The sequence below is a fragment of the Melozone crissalis genome, unplaced genomic scaffold (assembly GCF_028551555.1).
Source record: "Melozone crissalis strain CALT ecotype California unplaced genomic scaffold, PUWL_Pcris_2 ptg000081l_1, whole genome shotgun sequence".
NCBI lineage: Eukaryota > Metazoa > Chordata > Aves > Passeriformes > Passerellidae > Melozone > Melozone crissalis.
In genome coordinates, this window is record NW_026535858.1 from 16,415,460 (window position 1) to 16,440,278 (window position 24,819).

General features: G+C 45.7%; 1 protein-coding gene across 3 annotated transcripts in view; it reads right to left on the minus strand.

Moving 5' to 3' along the window:
* The window catches only part of SERTAD2 (SERTA domain containing 2), a 76,688-nt gene that overhangs the window by 20,104 nt on the left and 31,765 nt on the right, over positions 1 to 24,819 (minus strand). For 2 of the 3 annotated variants that reach the window (XM_054290586.1, XM_054290587.1), the window contains exon 2: positions 31 to 188. The exons of the other annotated variant lie outside the window; for it this stretch is intronic. The gene's annotated coding sequence lies outside the window, so the exon portion shown is untranslated. The remainder of the gene's footprint in view (positions 1 to 30; positions 189 to 24,819) is intronic. 3 annotated transcript variants of the gene reach the window in all.

Below are 24,819 nucleotides of genomic sequence, written 5' to 3' on the forward strand. Positions count from 1 at the left end.
TGCCGGCCGCCCCCCGCCCCGGGATCTCACCTGGGAGCCGAGGGAGGCGGCGGCCCCCGTCCGTGGAATCCTCGCTGCTAATTTGGGCTGTGCAGACACCACCGAAGCACAAAAATGAGGCCAAACGGAGATGTTCGAGCGCGCGAAGACTTGGGGGAAGGAGGGAAGCGCTCGGCACCAGGCGCTATCTGGAAAGAAGATGATTATTTTAAGTCACCTCAATGACTGAGTTTTGAAAGGGGCTGTAATCCCAGCCGGCGCTGTTAAAGGCGACTCAAACACCTTACAGCACTGGCTGTAGCCCCAGCAGGCATCTCGGATCGTTCCGGCCTTTCATGTTCCACTAAACCGGTTGTACTTCGGGACAATAAAGCTTTAAGACCCAATATAAAGGCGATTATTAGTCATTAATACCACGACTCACTTAGGTATTATGCTCAAAACGGTCTGTAATGATTTGTGATCAATCAAGATGATAGTCTTACTAGAAACTAAGTTCCATTTTCAGTTAGAAAACCGAAAAGGAAAAGGATACCTTTAAAAGAAAGGTTTCCTTGCTCTGGAAACTGTATCTGACAAAAATCCACAAAGGAAAAACAACACCAAACCATTAAAACAGTGAATCTGCCAAAATAAAAGGAGATTAAGTGCTGATTTTATGGATTCTTAAAATTAGAATTGAAAAGGCCCCATCACGTTGATGTTAAAACACCAGGACTGGCACTTGAGCACTCTGCTGAACTCACTAAAAATAAAAGAAAGGACATCAGACCTAAAAACTGACATTTAATTTTGCAGGTTTGGAGGCCTCAGCACACCTTTCCCTTTCCACCCGCGCTATTCCTTTGAGGAGATCCAAGCCCTCTCATCCCTTATCTGTGGCACAGAGTTAGCCCTAAACCAATCTGCAAAGCAATTCGCGAGCCATTTACTAGATTTTGACGAGTGATTTGCGAATTGCCCAGGAGCTGGCAAACATTAAAACCAGAATCTCCCTGGCTGGATACTTTCCAGAGCAAGGCACTGAAATTTGGTCCTTCTGCCTGGGGAAACAAGTCTCTCCCTGAAATTACCAGCTTCACAACAAAATCACTAAATAAAAGGAAAAGGTTCATCTTCTTTAGGGCCTGAGTGATACCTGTTCGGTGGTATCACTTCTAGGTCAGCTTCTGCCTACTCAAAAGCCACACAGAATATTTGCAATACTTGCACACTGTTGGCTGGGTTGTTTGGGGGTTTTTTTTTGCATGCCAGACTGACTGAATTTCGGGGCCCCATTCCACCCTCCTTTACAGCAGATTTGTAACCCAGCGGGACCTGGCCTTGCGCAATCGCGCCGTGGATGCGCCCAGCCGAGCAGCGCTGCCTTCCGGAGCTCAAAGTCCGCAGCAGGTTTACAGTGCCCGCGCCTGGGTGTGTGCGCGCTATCACCGGCACCAGAGGCACAACCACAAACATTTGCTAAATAAGCAGCTGGGCTCCAGCCCGATGTGCACAGCCCTTGCCATGTTACAGTCGGCAGTAAAAAGCCTGAGCCTGTGTCATTCGAGTTTTAAACGCTTCTGACTTCGCTCGGTTGCTCCAATTTTACACCGGCATAAGAGAAAGCTCACCGCCCCTTCTGTTTCCTACTGTAACTCTCCCGAGTCTTTCTTGGCAGGAGTTTACAGTCACGCTGTAACTCAGATTGTGCCTCCGAACACAACTAGTACAACCTGCATCCACACTCAGAAGCACTCCCAGCTGAGCATAGGTCACGATACGAATCGATACGAATAGAGCTCCTTCCCGTGCTTCGCGCACAGCCCGGGCTCCAGCGCGGCGGGACGAGGCTGGGCTAGGCAAGGAGAATAATCCCGCGGCTGCCTGCTCCTCACATGGCCCCGCACCTGATTGAGGGAGACCTTCCTGGCCAAGAAACTCCGTTCTCAGCTCTGGAGAAGCCCGAGCAGAGGATGTCTGCGACACCCACATGCAGTTTGCTGAGCACTTCAGTAAGCAGGAGAAGCAGCCTGCAATGGAGGCACGGAATGCCGTGCTAGGAAGTGTGCCGGCAGAGGCTTCCAGAGCCTGCGGGAGCGGGAGGGGGAACGGTCTGAGCGTCTGCAAGGAGGAGCCACCCAAAATGCATCCCATTTCAGAACCATGCATGTATGGGCTTCCCAGGGAGCGGTAGCACAGGTTTAGCTGTGCAGTCCTAGCCTTGACAGAGGCCCGTGAGCTGCTCACATGTGAAGATGACACAGTAAAAGAGAAGGAGCTGAGCTGTGTCTTTCTGCAGCAGCACCGACCTGATGTGGGCTACAGGCACAGCCTGAGTGCAGCCCTGTCTTTGAGCAAGGATGGTCAAAGCCTGTCTGATTGAGGCCAGGTCTCATGAAAATCATTCAAAAACCACCCCTGCATTGAAGATAAATAAATGAACAAGGTAATAAATGAACAAACAGAAATCAAAGATTGGGAAGGGGGAAACAGACACTGGACTTCATAAATCAATTCATTAGAGACACTACAGACTGCCAGGTAATCTGCCCATCAACACGGATGCTAATTAGGAAAGAGTGGCAAAGTTTGTGCTGGAATGTTGGCATCCCTTGCATATTTCAAAAATAGAGGGAGCGAACTGCTTCCTATGATTCTAATTGAATCTTTGGCCTTTTCCTTTCTGATTGCAATATGTATGAACACTATGAGATTTCATCAGGTAATTGTTCAACACAACTTCATTTTCTCCCTGGCTGTCTTTGCTTTGGTGCAGGCAGAAGCTGGCAGGCAAACACCTAACACTGCCCCCAATGCAGACAACTTTTTACAAATAGAGACCCCCTCAGCAGTGGTACCCTGGGAGAAGCCAGACAAAGGGCCTGCCTACAGCAGAGCTGCTCCTTCCACCCGAGCAGCGAGGCTCTCCTGGGTAAGGAGAAAGCATGCTGCAAGCAAAGGCACGGTGAAACACTGCTCACACCTCGTGCAGGCTCTCTTCAGGCCCAGCACTGACCTCCAGGAGTAGGGCCCTTCTCATGTGAGGCTCAGCCACAAATAAAAACAAGTTCCTCAGTAAAAAACTGGGGTGCTGCATTACTGCAGCCTGCACCTGTACACAAGCAGGGAGGGAGCTGCACCTGGGAGCTGGGCAGCTTTCCTTGGGATTTCAATGGCTTTTTCTCCTTTTTCTGCTGGTTCAACTCTAACATGGCTGTCTCATGTGTCCTAAAGCACAGGAGTCAGTAAAAACCCTGATGATCCACTCCTTCTCACTCCAGTTTTAGCTCTCCCCCCCCAACCTTCATTTTCTCCTTTAGTTCATATTTTTCTCCTTTAAGGCATTTGTGGCAGTAGGAGAAACACTGTTCCCTAGAATGCATAACACGCTTAATTATCATTCTCGGTTAGTTCTCTAGGAAAAAAAAAACCCTACAGGAGAAATCAGTTTAATTAATGAGTATGACCAAATGCAGCCTTAGTTTTAATGCAGTATCATATATTATATGTCCAGTTGGGCAGTTGATCTTCTTTGGGTAAAATGAACAGCAATGCAAAAAACGAGGAAGCTCATGAATCAATATTCTGAGTGCAACTAACCCCTTTTGTATAGTTGTTCTAAGCTTCCTACAGATTTTGATGAAAATGTCGGTTCCCAAACACTGCTTCTGGCTTTGGTAATGCAGGATCAGGCCTGTACAGTCTAGTAATAGGAAGCTATTGCTTGGCAGTACCAAGGGTTGTGCTGCATGGTAAATTCATTAAGTAATTAAGGAATAAAACCCAACTCTTAACTCCAGGATAGCTCTCAAACAGCCACACCAAATAAAAATCCTGAGTGTGTGCGAACGACAGGGGTAGCAAGGTTTCATCTGAATGTAAGATCTGGTGATTTAGATGTTTTTCAGAAGGGCTACTCTTCACATACTAAATTATTAAGGAAATATTATGGAACAGGATTATCAGGAAAGAAAAAAAAAGCAGTGTGCATTAGCTGGCTTAGTCAGAGGAGGTTTTGCTGCATTCCTCATGCAGGGAGATGACTCCCTCCCTCTGTAATTCCCTGTGCACTCCCAGTCCTCTGGAGACTGTTGGTGTGCATCATCCTTGCTCCAGCTGAAAGACTGTCCTCTGACAGAGGTTCTGGCTGCCTACCATTGCTGTGTATCTCCTTACATCTTTTTGCCTTTTAATAAAACTCTGTGTTCCTTTTCAAGTCCCTTTCAGGCTGCATCCCTTGCAAGATGTGCTTCATTCCTGGCCCAGGCCAGACTGTTCACACTGGCACTGCCTGTATGGCACACAGGCTCCTAAAACAGTCTCTCCTTTCCAATCCTGCTTCTTGTAACACAGTGAATTGTACTCTGCACTGAGCTGAGTTTTAAACAATTTCAGGCTGCTTTTCTTTCCCTTTCAGCGCTCACTCTGCAGTCCCTATCAAAAGCGCAAGTCATTCTTTTCTGGAACACTTGGTTACTTTTTTGAAGAGAGGCTATGCTGATGTCCTGATATTCATCTCATATCAGGGCCAGTGGATCAAGGGGAAAAAAATCTGCAGATAAAACCAAAGCTTCTGTTTTAGAGCTGAGGAGGGAATAGTTCTAATCAAGAAAAAACAGAGAAACGGTGGGGAAAAATAGAGAGATGGCCAGTCTTCAGGCCTAATTAACCACTGGTGTAAACAGATGTCACTGCAATCAAGCCAGAAGACTTTGGGCCACCCACCAGCCTTGAGCACAAACCCAACATGAGCCTGAAAATCTTAACAACGTGGGGCTGTCAAACACGCACGCCACACACACTCCAGCACAAAGGTGCCCACCACATCCCCAGTGCTGAGGGACCACCTGCTCCTGGGTCACCGGGGGAGAACAGCTCTGCTGCTCTGCCTCACCCTGAGTGCTGCACACACTACAGCCCTCTCCTGCAGCAAAGCTACTCCTACAAAGCTCCCCATGGAGCCATACATTCCTGGAGCACAGATGCCCTCCACACTTTTCCTAAACACTCTTGAAACCTGAAAGAGGTCTGGGTGCACAGGCAGGTTGGAAAGAGGCCTGGGTGCATAGGCAGCTGCTCAACCCTGCTCAGATGCCAAAGGCTTGAGAGACCAAATGGGGCCACCAGTGGGGTGACCAGAAGCTTCTAGAAGTGGATGTTCCTGCTCAGATTTGCTGCATTAAAGCATTCTACAAGTTACAAGGAGTTTGAGGCTGGGAGGGCACAATGGAAATGGTGTTGTGGCTACAGTGCTGATGTTGCACAGCATTTCAATGTTAAGCTGGACTTAAACCAAAACTAAAACTGGAGTTAAATGTGTTTGTGCTCAGATGCATTACCAGAAAAAAACCAAACCAAAACAAAAACCAAACCAACAACAAGCTATCTCAATCCTTATTTACATGAAAACATGAGTTAATACATGGACATCCAAATGAATGCACTCACCTATAGCTGCTTTTGCTGGCTGGAATACAATCTGTAAAGCACATTAATGCTCCTATGAAGATTTGGGGGCTTAGGCCTACTCTTTAAAACTAGTTTTTGCAGCTCCTTAGAGCCTCTAGATTCAGAGAATGCTTACCAAGAAAGAGGCATTTTCAAAGTAATTCAAATTTGCAATGATAAATTCTTTCTCTGACTGTCCCAGGTGCAAAATTCTTTACAGACTATGTTTATCTGCACTCCTTTCAGACAGAGGTTTCTGAGGGTCTAATTTTAAATAAACGGTGAGTGACCTACACCACTTCTTTAAAAAAAAGCAAAAAGCCAAAACCAACAAACCCCAATAAAACAGAAGTTGAATCTGTAGGGCCAAATTCAGAAGAGGAAGAAAAAAAAAAAGGAGCTGGCAGAAAACCTAGCACAAGAACATCAAATGTAGCAGCATTAACTCCCACTGCCATTCTGTTCCTCTACAAATTATTGAAGTTCATACAGAACTGAACTCATTGAGTCAATGCAGTGAATGCACAAATCTTTCTGTTTTAACCCTTCACAAAATGTGTAACTCCTTAGACTATATGCAAAGAGGAGATTAAAAAAAAAAAGACTGAATGAGTACATCAGATGCTTTTAGTGACTATGCCTGTGGTAATGATTCATTTTGTCTTTCTACATTCCCCAGTGCTAGCACGGCTAAGAGTCAGCAGAAGCTCATACTGCATATGCAGGTAAACAGACCGTGGGCGATGTCTGCATTTCTTTACCTAAAACCACCCTGTAACCGTCAGAAAGGCATTTTATCTTTCTGAAGAAAAAGGGAACTGCACAAATTAATTGAGGTTCTCCTCTAACCTTTTTTTAATGTTCTTTCACTTTAAAGGAAGCTGTTCATTTATAGTGACCATTAGCCAAAGGCTGAAAGAGGTTTACACCTAATTAGTATTCCCAAGCAAGGATGAAACACTAAATCATTGCAAACCCACCCAGCATTTAGGTCCTACCAACAGGACAAAGGAAAAAAAGCTGAAAATCCACCATTTATCATCAGAGTCCCCTTCCTTTCACACCTCTTAATGGTCTCTTTCTTCCTCCCACAGCGATTCTGGGGTGATAATGTCCTTGAAATGTGGCAAGGATCTGGAAGAGGAGAGGGGCAGCTCTCCTGCCTGGTCACACCCATAGGACATTTGCACGTGTGGACATTTGCAGGGGTGCAAATGGTGTATGGGGGAAAAAAAAAGAAAGAAAGAGAAAAGAGATGTCCTGAGCAGGGATGGCATGGAGGTAGGGAAGAAGGGGCTGCATGTGGCATAAACTATGGTGGTTTTCTGTGACAGCCATTAGCAGGTTGCTCAAACAGTAATAATTGACTCCTTCTATTTTTATTTGAGCCGTGGCAAGGGAGCAAAGCAGAGGCACAATTGGAGTGCAGAGGGAAACAAGCCAAGGGAAAAGAGTGGACCCAAGAAACAAGGAGGAAGAGCTGCATTCCCGTTGATGGTGCTGCTACCGAGTCCAGGGTCCTCCCTTGTTTGACCACGGGACATCAGCAGGAGAGGAAAATAACACGAGGTGTATCACTGAGGCTTTCCCTGCTTCTTCTCCCAGCCACAAACTTTCCCAGCACACGTGGGATGGGCAGAAGGCTCCCAAATCCCTCTCCTTCACAGAGATCCACTTTCCTACAGAGGTTCGACTTTGCAAACCAGTTTCTATAGGATTCGTTTGTAAAAGGGAAGGTGCCAACGACTGAGCCGAAGCTCCTGCCTGCCGAGTGCAGTCCCTGCCCAGCCAGAGCAGCCAGCCTCAGCTACTGCAGAGAGGCACCAGACCCTTTGCAAGAGCTGGGCAGAAAGAGGCACCCTCTGCCAGAGGCTCACAGTAAAGGGGCAGCCAAGCCAAGCAGGGATGGCTGTCCATCTGCTCTCACTCATGCCCCAGTGCATTTTCTAATCATCCACACTCAGGGGACATTCCTAGTACGTTTCCTGCTAAGCAAAAAATTCAAAATAAACCCCAGCTACTTTGCTTGCTTGCCTATTACCTCCAGTAGAGTTAACCTTCATGTTAAACCTTTTTCTTTTTTCTTTTTCCCTCTGAATCTGCTCTTCTGCTAACTTTACTGTACTCTTGCTGGATGTTCAGACCCTGCCACAAGAGCAAAAGAAGTTAGGCAGCTGTCAAAGTGCTGATAATTTGACTCCACATAGATACCCAAATACTACTGCCAAGCAGGTCAGCATACAGAAACTTCTTTTTGCTGGCAGTGCTCTTCAAAGAAACTCTTCCTTCTCTGAGCAGCTGGGAAAGTGCAAGTGCCCACTCTGTACTTGACCTGTGAGGTTCATAGAAAGAGCTGCCCCCAAGAACATCAGTGCATTACTCCTGCCAGCAAAAAGGGAGGCCTGGCATTTGATGGGTTTGTTTCTGTTTTAAAACCAGAACAATCTAAACCAAATCACCTCTGTTAGACAAACTCTGTCTTCCATGAGATGTTCAGGTGAAAGACCTCAGGCTCCCAAGATCTTTTTGCTAGCTGCCACAGCTGATGTGGGCACAATAACGAGAAGGAAATGCATTTGTTGTTTTGAACTTCACTTTCTTTCATTTAGCAAAGATTCCCCTTAAATAAATGGAAGTAGGGAGATCTTGGAATAAGCCTTAGCAAGTTTTAATCACACTTTTTCTTCTTGCAAGCGAGCCGTCATTCAGTAGCTAGGTGGTTCTAAATAAAGAACTCTAGTCAACAACAGGAAATAACTCCCACAGAAAAAAAAGGGCAGAATACAAACTCGCAGCAACTCTCGTACAGAGCTCACAACGGCCTTTTGTTCCATGCACATTAAGTCCAAAATCTTTACTTTTCAGAACATGTTCTTACTCTAAGTAATTAAAAATTATTTTTAACTTGTCACAAGTACGGATCCCTTCCTTGCCTTCCTCCCAGAAAAGTCCCGTCAGGAGTCAGAAAATCACAAGCTATCCCTATTTTCCCTCTTTCATTTAGTAAGTATGGACATTCTAGGAATGCCACAAGATGACTAGGATTTAAGAAAGCTACTGATGGTGGAGTTTTTATCTTTTTTTCTTTTTTCTTTTTTTTTTTTTTTTTGTTTTGGCCAGGGGAGGTGCACTGTTGTGTTCTCAGCTGCAGTTTACATCCTTCACAACGTTCAAAAACCACTGCATGTTCAGAAAGTACAAAGCACCTGGTCTGTGGGAGGGGGATAGAGGAGAAAACACACATCTCCAGCCACTTATTAAAAACTCTGGCTAGTGCCTAGAATCATCAGCTTTTAAATTATACATCACACATAACAGGCCAATGATTGACCACAGGCACCAAGCACAACATTCAAAAAGGCACAACCAAAATCCCTGAAAGAATACACTGGTTGATTCCATCTGGCTTAGAAGAAGTGTGGTTTTACTGTGCCAAGGGGGGAATTTTAAGATGGCTGCTGCTTGTTGGCTGCTATGGATAGGTCTCTGCAGGAAGTAGCAGAGCTTCTTTAGGAATGTTGCTATCACTTGTGGCAAATATCTTCTGGAACACAAGCAGAGATACAGCAGGTTTTAGCAGCCAGCTGATTCCAGCATCCCTCCAACAAATCACCTGACGTGGCTGTGTCACACTGCAACTGAACTGCAAACCGATTTCCATTCTAGAAATAGAATGTTTGAATTATACAGCTGCAAGAACCAGGGTTACAGTTCCAGGTTGGATTTTTGTCTCTGAAATATGGGAACTGGCTCAGTGTGCACGTGTGTGTACTGTGTGTTCGTGTGCACATGCAACCATCAAAAGTTTACACAAAGAGCAAATCACATTTGCTTCCTAATGTGATTTGGATGAACAATGAACACACAGGCTGAAGCAACTCTACATTCAAACCTAGCCCCAAAGATGTAGTTGTATTTTAAAGTCCTCAGCAGTGGGTTCAAACTTGAGCTTGCAATGCTTCTTTTTTTTTGCCACTGCTGACAAATCCAGACTCCTCCTGAACCTTCAGAAAGGAATAAAAATTGACAAGTTGAAGTATCCTAGAGCAACTGTCCCACTGTTTCCCAGCTCTCACCCATTAGGTTAAATACTACAGAGATTTCAGTGGGACCAGCACACTTTAAAAGATGTAGTCTCTCTCTGTCTTTTTCTCTCTCTCGCTGAATGATATTTCTGCCCACATGCACTGACACATACCGTGTCTAACAAGGCTGTGATTCATTTTCAGTTCTAGTCATGCTCACAAGTGATGCAGTGCACTAGCTGTGCCTTCAGGATCTGCGTAATTTAGCTTCATTTTCTCTGCCCCCACCCTGCATTAAGTGAAGTTCCAACAAAGCCAAGTCATCACCCACCAACTCCCCCTCCCACCTGCTTGGGGGATGTATACAGCAGGAATCTGAATAATAATAATAATAAAATTAAATTAGTTTTTTTAGAAGGAGAGAGGAGGGGATGAGAGCTTGAGAAATATCATGAATTGTTAGAAAGCTTTCTAACAGTGAATAATGTGAGTGAATAATGATAATGGGATGTATACTACCAGATCACTGAAGCAGCTGTATCAGTCCTGAATCATCTCCCCATACACGTTAAAAGCAGCACTGTGTCTTGCATCGTGAACATCCTGCAAGTTCATGCTAAAGACTGATTGACATCAAACCTGAATCCCTGACTGATGAAGGCAAACAGCTCCTCAGCCTCTCCCACGAAGCCTCGTGGTGACCATTCCTGGTCCCCTGTCCCCTGCAGCTGCTTTGGCCAGGCACAAACGTCAGCGGGAGCCATCAGCGCCTCCGACTGCAAACCTCCCCTTGCAGCCCAGTGGCCACCATCCATCACCAATTACACACGGTGGGCTTGTGATACAAATTACAAGCTGCCTCTGAGCTAAACTCCACGTATTTGAGGCATGAGGCCAAACTTGAACAAAGTGAAAGACAGGCTTTTTATTTGATAAATCTCATTATCTTGCTGGCATTCAAAATTCATCTCAGACAGAGAAATGCATCACAAAGTAGTTCTCTAGTTACTTGGAAGAGCCAAGATGCTTTAATATATAAGCTAAAAGGTGTTTACACACCCACCACACTAACACTTCTAGCTCTCCTCCACCTTCAACCTTGGAACTATGTTTTGATGGAACAGAAAACTTGATTTTCTAAAGAAAAACAAGTAAATCACATTCTTTCAGCAAAGATCCCTAGACAAAAGCAAGTCACTGAAGATTCCTTCAAGCAGATCTTAGTGATCTGCATGATTTCCTTAATCCTTAACCAATGACACAGGATAAAAGGAATTAGCAGCAAAAGCGAGAAGGTACTTCAATATTACAGGTGTAATACTGTGAGGGTCACTGTCACCACAGAGTTACAGTGAACTAAATGAACATACATCACCTTTCTTCCTTTATGTGAAACATCTACGTGGTGGGAGCTTTGTATAAGTTAGGTACAGCCTCCCAAGCTAAGCAGCCTCTCCTGTTCATGACCAACATCAGCAAGCCAGAGTAGGGATTAAATTCCCTACTTGCTGTAGAGGTCCCTCTCCTTCTCTTCCTCACTCCCAAGGGCTGACTCAGTTTGAGTGCAGCTCACCAGCCCGCTTGCTGGCATGTCCCCACTTCAGAAAGAATACAAGAGCACACCAGAATTTTGAGCTACCCAAGGCTTGTCCAAGCCTAATGGTTGGGGGAGGTGGAGTTTGTCTCTCTGCCTTCCCATCAACATCCTCTTTTCTGCCAGGACGAGCCTGGGCTGATCAGGAGCAGAAGAAATACATTTCCTCATGGTCATTTGCTCCTGATCCATTCTCCTCCTCAGAAGCTCCCAACTATAGCAAAGGAATGAAGGAGTGACCACAGCCAGGGAAGGGCTGATCTACACTTCTGATGTGTAACACACATGACTGTGAAGGGACCAGATCATCCCATGAGGCTGGTATCATGAAGGGCTCTGGGAACTCTGAAACATCTGGAGGAGGATAATTCCTGGGGCTGGATGCTCGTTGGGAGTAACGGGTCAGGCAAGGAAAGCAGCGGACTGTCAGTTCAGCATTTCAGGAGAAGGGCCACTGCCTCATTCTGCAAACTGAAGAAATGAAGCACAGGGAAACTACGGGTTGGCTTATTGTGGAAATGAAAGTCAAGGCCGTGTGTTTTGATTTCCTGAGCTCTCCACACAAGTCCAGCCTTCCTCATCCACGAAGTCATGCTGTAAACATCCTCAGGGCAGGGCCTACACCTCTCATTTGCTTTATGTCTGTGGTTTCCAATCTTCCACAGTTTGCAGATCCCTTCACGCTTTCCAATAGGGCTGTGCATTCAAACCTGCTGACAACAGGCTTGCTTTCCCTGGCTTTCCTGCACATCTTGCACGTAGCTCGTGGATCCTTGTGAGTCTATTCTTTGTGGCCCTCTGCAGATTCCAATGTGCCCCTCTGTTCCTACCAATCCCTACACACCAGAGGAGCCAGCAGCAGGCATTTTCAAAGTGGCCCTAACTCTGTCTAGCTGCCCTAATTCGAGACAAAAGCACAGAGCTTCCCTGTCATTTCAGCATTTCCCATCTCAAGGTATGGGAGCTGTTGATCTCCCACATGAAAATGCATTATGCTGTCAGCCCAGCCTAAGGGCTGTTATTTAATTTACTTGAGGAGGTAAGTGAAAGCCCCTTCATGCAAATGCTTACAATGTGATCTGGAAAACAGCAGGCGTAATTAGATAAAATGGCAGCAAAGCCCACCAGGGAAATAATGTTAATTCATGAGGATTTTCCTCTCCACCTCCCTCTCAGCAAGGTTTGAAGACAAGGAGGGGAGGAAAAAAAATTGAAGAAAAAGCCAGAATGCATCTCAATGATCTATCAAGTAGGAAAATAGGACAGCAACCAGTGGGGTCATCTAGGAGATGCCTCTGCACATCACCCCCCATCCTGCTGCAGGACTGGCAGCTAATGTGAGTGATGCAGCACTGAAAGCAAAAATTGCTCAGTCACTGTCATAAGTTGATTTGAGTAGAGACATAAGGAGCCATCACCCCTAAACTTCACATCATCTCCTGACCAAGGCCTAGCCAGGCCATGGAGATTTGTCACATCACTGCAGACCCCTGCCCCCACTAACAATAACAACACCAGAACTCTTATGCAAGTCTTGAAAGAAGATCTGGCATTTCCAACCCACTCATGAATTCTTTCACTCAAAAATATCCAGGAAAGGGTTCTGACCAAACTGTCACAGCATTGGTGGTAAAGGGGATCATGAGGACACCCTGATGCCAGCACATGTGACACTGATCCAACAGAGAGAAGCTCTCCCAGTGACCTGAGGAAACCACAGCTCTGTGTTTCTGCTGCTGCTGCCTTCTCCCTCCCACCTAGAAGCCAGCCAGGAAAGCCACCTCCTGATTGCTGACCTGCCACTACCAAAATGGATTCCAATTAGCCAACTCACTCACAGCTATTAGGAAAGAGAGACATTTTTTGTTGTTGAGTAATTACTCCTCATGAAATGGCTTACATCCCTAGCTGATTAGGTCACAACACACTGTGAACAAATTGATGTAACAGAGATATCTTTAACCTGATAAATTAAGGCATACTTTCTCAATATAGAAAGCTTAATTGAAGCCATGCATGGGGTATTTACCAAAGGCATCTAGCAACAGAATTGTAACATGCAGAAATGTTACAAACAACAGTTGAGATCCAAAGACAGCAGCCCATACACATCCAACTCGCATATTTACTGGAGGAAAAAAAAAAAAAAGGCAAGTTTGTCTGTTTACTGTGAGGATACCAAATGACTCAAAGTGAACAGAGTAGTTTGACATCAGCAGTTAAATATGCAAAGGCAAAATTCAGGTGGTACATGTGAAAGAAAGATCTTGTTTGTTTGCTTCCCTACATATTTTCCCCCACCTATCAGAGGAGAAAACCTTTTTTTTTCCTAGTCAAGGATTTACTTGCTGAAGCAATTAGAGATACACAAAAAATACAGAAAGTCTGAATAACCACACAGTAAATGTGCCACAGTGAGGGTTCCCAAATACAGCTATTAAGTCCCCCTAGAAGAATCCTGAAGTCAGCCTGGGTTGTATTGCAAGTAAGTTCAATTACATTTTCCCTCCCTTCACCAAGTCTTAATCTTTAGTGTTCCTCCACAAATAAAACTCCATCTTCCTGGAGAACAGCAGCTCCTCCACCATTTCTATCAAGTCATCCATTGTAGTACACTGGTTTATTTAAAACCAAACCCAATAGCCCAAGCCTGTAAATACCAACTGCTTCCTGATTTTGGGACTTGCCCATCTATTAAAAGGACGCTGTTCACTTTACAAACCGTGGCCCTAATCTTTCAAACAGTTTTGCCTGCGCTTAGCAGGAGCACGCGAGCACTTTGGTCCAATGTAAGCATTTGCTGAAGTGAGGCCAATGTTTCCTGTTGTAGTTAAAAGCACATTATACAGTGAGGATGGAAAAATATGTCTGCAACACAAAATCAACCCTTCTCTTCCCATTTCAGGGTGAGGGGCTCGGCAAAGCACTCTCAATGGAAATGTATGTGACAAGAGCCTGGGTAGAGTGAGTGCCATGAACAGCTTTATACTGTGCTGGCTTTCTAAGTCGGGAAACCAACTGGGTGTCATTTAATCTCCCAGATTAAAATCACTTAGCGAATATTGTATTGTTTCAGTGCTCTTGCTGTCAGCGCAGCGTTGGGGGCCTCGCCGGCACTCTGCTGCTCGCTAACTCACCGCTAATGAAACCTCGCGCAGGAGCAGCTGCCGGAATCTGTGTCAAACTGCATCTGGCACCCATCTATCTTCCAGCCATCTAAATTCACCTCTGAAATCATACAAAAGCAGCCGCAGAGCTCCCTGCAGCCACTCCAACACACCAGGCTTTGTCTCATCAAGCCTGTTAAGCAATTTAAAGCAATTTATTTTTTTAATTTGCCTTGTGTTTTACAGCGGCAGCTTTCACAAAAGCAGCGAAGAAGTTAGAAAAAAAATTGAGGGGGGAAGGGAAAAAAGTGCCCCCTTTTTTATTTTTAAAGGAAAAAAAGAAGCCTGTCAAGCTCTCAGTAGACTATCATTAAGCCAGTTTTGGCTGAAACTGTATGTTTAGGGGTTTTCCAATGGAGACACTCTGGTGCCTGCAACACTCAGACAGGGAGGGGAAGCTTCTATACAATTGTTGAATTGTTGTCATGGCTATTAAATATGCTGTAGCACAAATACCCAACAGGGCTGAAGGTCTATCATGTATTGGCTCTGGAGAGGTATCAAAAATACTGGTATTAACTAGCAGATAACTGAGTTATACAAACATTGAATAAAAGATTCAGTCACAAGTTTTAAAAGGTTTATTAACTTCACGCCAAACTCTTCCCGCCCACCTCCCAGTTGGGGCCTAAAGTACTCTGTAAATTAAAAATATTTTACATTTACTGTAGCATTAATTTGACTGAGTCTCCTCTAACATTTGGGGTAAAACTGTCTCTTCTCTCTTTGCATTTTCTACAGAAGAGAGGAGTTTTGCTCCACTGTCTCGTTAGGCTCATGAGTGGCAGTTTGAGAGACTGGCACAGTAAAGCCATGACTTGCTGACTAAAACAGGTCAATGAAAAACAGGCTAGTGACTGAAATTGAAACTTCTCATTTCTCTCAAGAAAAGGGTGTATTGTCAAGATAGAGTCACGCATTGTCTGTTAAGCAACTTTCAGAGCAGCAGTGCTCAGCAGCACGGCAGCACCGCAAGCTCCCCGGTGCGGGAGGAGGGGACAGGGCCCTGGCACAGCCCCAGCGCCGGGCAGGCCCCGCGGGACAGAGCCCGGCCAGCTGCCGGGACGGAGCACTAAGGAACACGGGCTGCAGAGGGCAGGGGATGTGCTGGGCTCCCCTCCCAGCCTGAAGCTGTCCATCCAGCCAAACAGGTCACGATCCAGGTCTCGGTGACGTCCAGCCACACGGCACGGAGCACTCCAGGTGAGTGTGCCGGGCCTTCCGTGAGGGCAGCGGTGGGCGAGTTCGGGAGGCGTTTCCTACACTGAACGCTGCAAACTGCGGAAGGAGCAGGAGAAACAGGATCTGTCAAGCCATCTAATTAAGGAGCATTTTCCCCACGCAGATTCATACACATCTCTCCAGGCTACAGGGCCTTCATTTCTTGCCTCAGCCCAAAACAGACCGACTGTATTTTCCATTTCTATGACAATTTGTTCCCAGCATTTCTCAGGAAGAAGCACGACGTACATGTCATACAAAAATGGTCACATGCTCATAGATACCTCTGCCTCTGCTGCTAATTCCATTGTGCCTATCTGCTGTGCAGCTACCCTTTCGCAGCAACTGAAATCTGAAGAAAAATGGAAGTGTGCTTCTTTCCTGTGAGCTTCCCAAAGTAACCACTGCAACAAGAAATCACATTTTTGAGCACAGAGAGTCCAACTGCTGGCACTGCTGCTCCTCTACCCACTAACTAAAAAGGAGATTTGGATATGCCCTGCATAGGGTCACTTTATAGGGATGTCCAAAATGAAATTGCCATTGCTAATAGGCTGAGCGAGTATCCTGGACAGCCCCCTCCAGCCCCCAGTTGAGCTCAACAGCAGGACTGACAACAGCCCCAGGATTGTGGCCACCAGGAAAAGCCACAGACATCGACAATTCATTTTTTACAGGCCAACGGGCTGACCTCTGGCCAGCAGTGGAACAAGTCAGCTTAAAGGCGACAAAGCTCTGTATACCACTATAAATCATCCAAACCAACCAGCAGAAAATCTGTGCGCTGATCATGTTAACTTATACCTCCTCCTTATTTTGTCCGTGTGTAAACAGAGTCCTCTCCCCCATCACCTCCCAAGGCCCATCTGGAGGAATCACAAAGGGTGTTCTCACATCCTGCTCCCTGAAGGAGCCGGTCCTGCTCGCTGAGGGCTCGCCAACTTCACGCCAAACAATGACACAAGCCATGATTGCTGTCCAGGTGGTGGGGTGTGACCTATTTCTGGGCTACAGGGGTTTGGTTTGGGAGGGATGTGCAATGTCTAGTGATGGAGATGAGAATAAGAGAAAATTGTTATAAAAAAGTCAGGAATTGATCATATTATACGTATTGACTCTGTGTTTTTAGAGGGAAGTAAGAGGCCAAAACAAAAGCAGTGCCACAGCCTCAGGATCTTATCATCAATCTGGAGTGGAAGTAGGAAGGAGAAAGGATCCCCACTGTAGGAAGGAGAAACTTTTGCTGCTAACAGAACTAACATGTCCCCAAAATCCGGTTTCCTTAACAGTATATGGCATCAAAAGGAGAAATACTTTAAAGACACAAAGGCATTTCGCTCCTCCCCTGCCTTCCAACAAGCACATTCATTCAAAAACAACCTGTCCACAGCACTACCAGGTGTCTCAGGTTTTATGCATGAATAAGCTGTCCTTTAACTGGCACAAATATTCATTTACCAATTGGAGTATTTCTTCAATCATTCAACTCTGGCATGATATATGCAACCAAATGAGTTCTGTAGCAACAGGGTAAATTTTCACAGCTAATTCTCTCTTGCAGGATTTTCTTTGGCATTGGGCTGAAGCATCATTGGTTTGCTTGTCACCTGATGATTTTGCCATATTTTAGAGCAGCTATGCTGACCCAAAAGGACACCAGCACCATCCTACACAAACAAACAGTATTTCAAAATTTACAGCATTGCAGTCCAGAGGGCATCCCACTGAGGTTGTGGAAAAAAGGGAAGCAAATGCACTTGATTTGCTCAATGCACAGCACTCCTTTAATTAAAGGAGACTCTCTGTTGGTCTGTACCTACTTTCCTGACATCTTTGGGGCTTTCCAACCCTGCCAACACCTTCATCCGCAGGGAATTCTCTGCAGATACCTCTGCTAGCATTTCGTCCGGTATACACAAGCCTGATAGAAATGTGGTGGGTTTGTATTATGTGGCATGTGCACACTGCCTATCCTGAAAACAAACAAAACCTCTCCAAAATACCCCATTCCCTCAATTGATTATGAAAAAATCCCCAGTTCCAATTTCCAGGAAGTCCTAGAAGAGCAGGCAAGCCTTGGTGCCTACATACCTTAAATATAATTTGAGGGGAATTATTGTTTCAATAATAAAGGGAAGCTTTTTTTTCATGGGAGAAACCAGAAAACCAAACAGAGCTTCTTTATATCAGGTGCTGTGTTCATGTAATGAGTTTTTCTGTGGTGTAATAGTTTTCAAAACAGGGCAGCCAAGAATTGCTTTTTCCAGTTATCTATAAATCAGCGTTGGAAAGAAAAGAAACAGTTCCAGAGTGTGGTATGCATCAGTCTGAGCAATCACAGCATTATGCAGGTAAACAGCTACATAGCATCAATTAGCAACACACACACAAAAAAAGGACCATCTACAAATCAGAGTACAGAAAAAAAAAAGCTTACAACTTTGCCAACCAACCACTTAACTGTTTGAAGACAGGGGAAATGGAGCTACCTCAAATTGTAGGGGTCACCAGAAGAAGGCACAGAGATCAGAGCGTGGAGCTGACAGAGCAAGGGGAGAAGCCTCCTGAATGGAGAGGAAAATAGGAGCTAGAAACTGGGCAGAGGGCTTGCAGGCAAACACGAAATAAAACAGTTATATAGCTACACACAGCTGCAAACTGGCACAAAAAGAGCTCCAAAGCAAGGGGGTGGGGAGGGAAAGGCAATGGCAAGAGGGAGATCTAGACCTGATTATGCAGAAAACAGTTCGGGTGCTTTTTTTTTTTTCCCTTTCCCCACATTCATCTGGATAAAAATAATAAGGACTGAAGTGTGAGTCCAAGAGGCCAAGGATGGGAAAATGTATCACACTGGAAGCAAAAGATGACCCAGTTTGGACAAGAGGTATAAGCAGAAGAAAATCAAGAGGAGAGAAGGAAGCCTGGAAAGTTGTGTAGAGAAGATAGCAGCAGGATTTAGCAACCATAAGGAATAGGAAGGGGGGATGGGTAAGGAGAGGGGAGTTAAAAACAACAGAGTTGCAGCTATGTTTCATGGCACTAATTCAGCAAAGAAACAGCCTCAAATGGATGTAAACAATGGACTATTCATTAGGGGTTTCATTCCCTGCAACCCAGCAAACTATTGTCTGCAAGTTTTAAATACTCCCTTCACACACACACAAACTAAATTACAGAAAATGTGAAACATCAGATAATCTCAACAACGCGTCTCAAAATCACTGCCCTCAAGCATGCACTATGCTTGGCAGACTCTTCTTCCAACCATCTGCCAGCACGTGGAGGAAAATAAATAATTAACACACATCTGGGGTCAGACTGTGAGCTACAGCACCCAGCCTGAAACTCCTGCCTGAGTAAAGGACAGGCAGTGACTAAGAGCACATGTGGATTGGCTCTGGGGAACTTTTCCAAGCTGTCCCACCCTCAGCATCCTGTCCACCTTGCTGTGGGAGCCTCCCACACTGACAGAGGATGATGTGTGCTTCTATCCCACACCATCTATCTGACACAGCAGCTGAACAAGCAATTCAAAGTCTGGGGCTACTTTTTCACTGGCAGAAGGTTTAAAGTTTCTCCTGCTGCCACTATTACAGTAAGGGACAGCTTGGATAGGTAGAAAATATGTTTGACATCTGGTTTTGCTCATGTGAGCTTCATCTGTTACAGCTCTCCAGTAATACCCCTTCCTGAGCACCAGGGTACACAGCAGGGCATGCAGGTGTGATCCAAATATCCTTGTCTTATTCCCAAAGGTGATTTGCCTCTTTGGAGTGCCCCAGAGCAAGCCTCCAGCCCACAGCCCCTCAGAGGGAAGGGGGTTGTGCCTCCCAGGAAAGGGCTAGCAACCATGGGAGGCATTTGTGAGGGCAAGATGGAAGAAGAGGCAGATAACTTGGGCTTTCTTTTTCCTCATCTATTGAAGGCAGATCTGCATAAAGCACCTTCCATAGTGTGTCCTTCCTGTATTCACAGGCAAAGGCTCAAAGGACCTATCCAGCCTGCAGACCTGCAGAGCACAGGCTGTACAGCCTCACTCAGCATCCCTCATGCCTGGCTGGATGTGACCTGTCTTTCAGGAATCTGGACTGCAGGGAGAAGCTCCTGACAAGAGGCTGTCTCACAGCTTTTCCTCCTCTTGCCCAGGTCCAAAGGTACATCAGCACAGTGACTCTGCTCAGTGTTACATCACACTGCTCCCACCAGGAATTACACAAATGGAAGGGGACCTTGGACTCCCTTCAGGTTTTCAGCCAACTTCTTCAAACTCCTACTGCTTACACTGAAGGTCTGTGATGAGGGACAGAATCACAAAATCTGTTGAACTGGAAGGGACTCACAAAGACTGTCAAGTCCAACTCCTGGCCCTGCACAGAACCATCCCCAAGAGTCACACCATGAGAAGGGATGAGTCTTTTCTTATCCTTAGTTTGGGGCATATGGGCAACAACAGAGCACCTAATTTTGTTTTGTCTGCTCTCCAGAAGTGCTGTGTGTTTCACTGAGCTGCAGCGGAAGCACGCAAACAACACACAGCCCACACAGGAAAAAAACAGCCTGGAAAAGTGGCAGGAGGGGAAGAACTTGACAGTTTTAATTCAATTTGTGTCTTTCATATTGCATGGACTCTCTTTGTTCATGCAACATGGTACACAAGCAGCACACACAACAAATCACTGTCCACCAAACTGGGAAAAATAAAGACAGAAAATAGAGATTCAGTCATGGCTCCCCTCTGATCTCAGCATGCTTCACATTCAGGGTTCATGGAGTATCTCAGTATAGCAAACATACACTGACAACTACTACAGGTTAGGGACACCTTCACAACTGCCACATGGGCAGCAAGAAGCAAAATCCTTGTGCACAACACTGAAATCTCCCCTTTCCAGCTCTATGAAAAGCCCCCAGGGCTGCTCCCAAAGGCTTTTGGGTTATAGGAGACGAGTCCCAGAGCTTCTGCAGCTCTGTACGTGTTTCAATTTTAACCTAAACTTTCAGTGGGAAAGAAGACAATTTCTACTTCTTTTCACTGCAAGGGTAGCCAACAATATGTGAACTGAAGGTTGGGCAGAAAAACTGAGGAAGCACATAGAGTGGGTGCTGTAAGTCACGTGTGGGCTCCAGCATATGGATAACAGTCACACTTAAATAAGGAAATCAAATGTCAGTCCACTACTACCCTGCCCAAAATTAATCTCTCTACTGATTCCCAAGAATATACAGCTTCAAAAGCTGAGGGCCTGCTTGCAGGGACAGGCTAACAATAGAAAACATGCACAGGGAAATAACTGGAGTTTGTTCTGCTCCTCTTTTACCCAAAGTCATTTTTATTAAGCGCTTTTCACTTAGCTGTACAAGCAAAGGAAGCAGGAGAGGAAGGGGGCAGAGGGAGGAGGGAAGGGGGAAAGACAGCATTTCCCATCAGCTCTACCAAAGGAAAGGCATGGTGGGGAAACAGAAGAGCTGGCTGCAGATCATTCCCAGCCAGACAAGCGTAAATGAGTAACAAAAAGGACTAACACATGGAGATCAGCAAAAGGAAAACCAGCACACAGGGGAAAGAGCAAGAGAATACATAGGAAAGGAAAAGAGGATGTGAGAAGGCTCTTCTGGTGGGACAAACTACTGAGGAAACAGCCAAACACACACCACCACTCTAAGAATCAAACAGAAGCAGCTGAAAGTTTGAAGAAAGCATCCTAACACAGAGAAGAGGTTCTGTCTGAGGAAAAAATACATGGTCTTGAAAACACCAACAAGAAAATAAATGCTAGATAGGAGGTAATAACAAGAAGGCAAAAAAAAAAAAAAAAAAAGAATACCGGGGTTTGGCTTTCTTTTACACACTGCATTCTTCACTCAAGTTCATGTCTAACCTGGAGAGTGTCAAATCCCAATTTCAGCAAAAAAGACCCAAGCTTGAATTAGTCAGCCTATAAGGGATATTTAGTCACCACTTCTAATCAGCCTCCTATCACAACCAAGGACATGCCAAATATCTGAAGTAGACTATGTTTAAAAACTAAAACAGTACCAGAAATAGTAACAATTCCTGGCTGAGCCACATTTTAAGATACACACATTACCCATTCAAAGGATTTTTTAAATTTGAACATTGTTATTGTTGAAACTTGTTGGTTTGCCTTATTTTGGTAATTTAGATGAGTAGGAACAACATTTCCTGTACTATGGACGAGATGCTTTTTGATCATTACAGGGTTTTTCCTTCCTCCTGTTTCCAGCCTTCAAACTCCTCCATTGAAGGGAGCTTTCCCTGCAGACAGTGTCCTTCCCAAGGACAGACCTAGAGAAAAGATGACTTTCCTTAGAGTTTTAACAGAGACATGGGGCTGATGAAAATGTTTGCTTGGGTGTATGCACTGTGTGAGCCAACGAAGCTGCAACCAAATGTCTTCACTCTTTCTCCTGTAACTTGATACCTGGCTTTAGCAATCCCTCCAGCTCTTGAATTAGGAATGGAAAATATGAGAGCTCTGTTTCACAGCAAAGGTTTAGAGACAGGGGAAGAAAAAAAAAAGGACATATTAGGGCTACTTGCAAATGGTATTTGCCTTATACTGGACTTAGACACCTGACAACACCACATGCAGGCTCTGTGCACCCACCCGTACCTATGGGCACCCACGCTGCAAAGCACTGCCCAACCATGTCAGAGCTGGTGGTTTGAAGACTGACCCCAAACCAAGCCTAAAGCCCGATTTCTAAAGCAATTCCCTTTACTTTGCACCTCTGTGCTCCAACAGCTCTGGGTGCAAATAATGGCATTTGAAAGCAAACAGCTACTGCTGAGGGAGCAAGATATTAAAAACTCCAGTAGCTGGTTTTGTGCATAACTGCAGTTTGTCATGAAAGTAAAACAGGATGCTGGGCTGAAAGCTTTATGAAAATGGTGTCCGTAATCGTCACACTCATTTCCAAGTCCTTTGAAAAATATTTTTAAAGCATCTGTCTAGTTATATCTCTTGTTACGTGCTCTCAGCACAAATTGGCACATTTCAAATCCGAACCAGAGCACAGGAACCCTTCCCCAAACAGGAGCTCTCTCAGCACTGTGGTACCCCTGGCCTCTCGTGCACCAGGGAAGGGGACAGTGAGCTCGCAGGCTCACCAGGAAAAACCTTTCCCTGAGCATTGTGGCTCAGCCATTTCAGTGACACAATTACAGCCCTTGCCAGGAGCTTGCATCATGTAACACGCTGCGAGGCTTTTCACGGCACCACGGCTGCGAGCTTCCCTTCGGGGGCCCATCCCCGAACGCCCTGCTGCAAAACGCTGCCGCTCCCAGCCCCCGCCAGCTTCTCCCAGCTCCACAGGAACCGCTCGGGGATCCTGCCCCTCCTTGTGCTCCTTCAGCCTGCGGAGGTCGGTGGAACGCTGCCTGCCAGGCTTACAGGGAAGGATGACTGTCACCTTTCAGAATATCACCAGTCATCCTCGCAGGAAGGTTTTGATGTAAATCAGGAGGGGAGGTGACAGAGAACCAGCAAAAAACACTTTTGCTGTGTTCTCAGGACTATGAATTTGTGCTACTGCTGCTTGTTTGACAGAGGTAAAATTTTACTAACACAGGATTAAATACTGTCCGTGGAACCGTATGATGCTAATGGCAGGTAGTGCTGAAAATCCAAGTGGAAACAAAGCTTAACTTTGCCTTCTTCTTGTGATTCACTGATTGGTGACAATATTTCTAAAACACCAGGCTATAGCCATGCCATGCCATGTTTCAATAAAGCTGGAGCTTTGCTGGGATCGTGAGGAACGAGCGGTGCGCGCTGCGAACTGAAAGGGCACAAAAACGCAGCAAATGAAGCAGTTTGTTCCTGAGCTGAGGTTTGTAGGGATCTGATGAGCTGCAGGATATTGGCTCTCCATCTTGCTTCCAGCTGCTTCTACAGATGTCCAGGCTCCTCACTGCCAAGAAGAGCTAGGAGGCTAGCGAAAGCAGCTGGAAGAGAAGGAGGTGGAGGAGGAGTCAGGCTTGCACCCTCTGGGGAGGGCCCAAAGAGGAGGAGGAGGGAAGCAGGCACTGCCCACACATGCTCTACAACTCTGGCTGAAGGTGCTGACTGCTGGGAAAAGCATAATGTCCATGGAGAAGGGAATGAGGAACTTCAGAGTATTTTTTCTTTCTTTTTTTTCCTTTTAAAATTTTTTTAAGGAAGCTAGGGAAGAAAATTAGGTCATTGAGTAGCATCTCTGCAAGAATGTGGGAGCAAGGAGGGCAGAGATTCAAGAAAGAACCAACAAGGACAGGGAGGGAGCCAGAGAATCCAAGAGAAATAAAAGTGATCAAATATTAGTGGTGTATGCAAGAGCAAGAGAATCACTGAGCAGATGGGAGGAGGGAAGAAGAAATGATTAATAGGGAGTGTGAGGCCCTTCCCCCTCCCTCAAGCAGGACTAATCACATGGAAGACAGCTAAAATCTTACTTCCTAATATTGCTTTGCTGCAGTAGCTGCTACATGATGGAGTAGAGCAAGCCCATCCCCAAGACAGAAATCTCCCTAAAAGATGAGAACAAACCCCTCAGGACAACACATCCAGGATGTTATGGCTGCTGGTGCTAAAGGGACATCTGTTGGGATGGATCTGTCATACCCTGAGAGCTGATAGCTGGTGCTCCTGCAGGATCACCGAGTCCTGCAGTGAGTCCAAAGCCACATTGCTGCTTTCACTCTGGTCACCTCTCCTGCCTCCAGCCTTACAGAGGAAAATGACTGGCCTCTCCATGCAAGCCAAATGCATATATGTTCAACTTCCCTACACCAGCAGCCAAAAATGTCATTGCCTGATGTCAGAGCACACCCCTGACCAAGCACCTGTGGGGTCCTACCCAGACAGGAAGGCGCTGCCTCCTCAGTAGGGAGGTACAGGGTGAGCTTTGCCATGACAGCATCCATCAGAGGGGCAGGACAGCTCTGCACTGCCCTGCTCCCTTCCACTCACTGGGCCAGAGCCAGCTCTCCTGCAATGGCAAGCACAGGCTCCCTTCCCACCATGTGTTTCTCAGGCTTGGCCATCACAAAGCAGGAGAGGAGGAAGGGCCATTGCCACAGAAACAGTTCCAGATAAATACATTTGCTAAAAAGCGGCTCCCGTGGATTTCTGGTGACAGCCTGTCACCGGGACTGCTCTGCACAAAGCTCCCACAAGACTCAAGTACACAGTCCTCTCCCTGAAATATATGCTAAACAGCTTACTCCTTCCCACATTTTACAGGTGCTAACATGTTCATCCATCCCCTCACTTTTTTCTTCCATGGACTGAGCAACCCCAATACTTACATCTCTGTATAGGTCATGTCTGCTAAATCATCCATTCATGCTATTTTCCTTTTTTTTTTTTTTTGACCCACT